Genomic DNA, 1,197 nt, shown 5'->3' on the forward strand with positions numbered 1-1,197 from the left:
GTAACATGCTGCCTTCCTAAAGCAGTATTTAATGGACTTCTGTTTCTGGCAATGAAAACTGGGTGCTGTTTCCTGCTGAAAACATTAACAATGCTGGGTAAAATGTTTTCAGTCCTATAAAGGCGCCAAATGAGCTAACCCTTTTTAACCCCAAAAGGGTTAAAAAATAGGTATAGGCCAAGAAAGAAGGGAAAGCAGGAACCCAGAGAGGATGTGAAAGCTGGCTTTCTCCCTGAGGAAATGTATCAAAGCCAAGTGATCCTGCGCTTCAACTCTTAATCCCGCATAGAGTGCATGAAAAGAGGAAACAAACCCCAGCCCATCAAGCTGAAGATGAAACAGGAGAGCCCGCCTATAAAGCGGGGCTGCATCTCCAATATGAATAAGGGCAGGCTAGAAGCAGACACATGTCCCACAAAAGAGCAAGGAAAATGGCCCATGTCAAACTTTGAAAGTATACGGGGGAGAAAAAAAAGTGTTTACCCTTATGTAAACCACAAGCCAGATCTTATGTTTAAATTCACAGATACCAGGCAGAAACCCTCAAGCCAGTTAAGCAAGGCTTTACGGAGAAAAGGGAGTTAGCCATAAGACTATCTGTGGGGGAGCATTCCAGGCAGGCAGCAGCAATAGCCACCACAAAGGCCCGAAGGCAGGGTCATGCCTGGCTCGTCCCAGGAACACGAAAAAGGTGTGGAGTGTGGAGAGCCAAGCAGAGGTAAAAGATGGAAGTCACATAAGTAACAGAACACCGGGTTGTACAAGGCCTGGTGTGCCATCGTAAAAACGTGGACTCCTAAGAAATATGGAGCCACTGGAAGAGTTTGAGCAAGGGAAGAAGATCTAACGAAGAACTTTCACACACTTCCTGTGGGAGTGCAGATGGTACAATCCTACATCATAAAAGGATCACCCTGGCTTCTCTGCTAAGAATATATGAATGGAAGCAGAAGACCAAATAGGAAGCTATTCCAGTAAAAATTAATAGTGGCTTTGGCAAGGATGATAGCAAGAAAAGGATGAGATTGAATTTGGATGTGTTGAAAGGCAGAAACAAATCGGTTCCTGACACTGGATGTAAGGTATGAAAAATGGGGGTCCAGTCATGGTGGCCCACGCCTGTAATCCCAATGTGTCCAGAATTGATTCCTGCAGGTGGGTTCTTGGTCTTGCTGACTTCAAGAATGAAGCCACAGA

This window comes from Colobus angolensis, unplaced genomic scaffold (assembly GCF_000951035.1).
Source record: "Colobus angolensis palliatus isolate OR3802 unplaced genomic scaffold, Cang.pa_1.0 Scaffold167, whole genome shotgun sequence".
NCBI lineage: Eukaryota > Metazoa > Chordata > Mammalia > Primates > Cercopithecidae > Colobus > Colobus angolensis.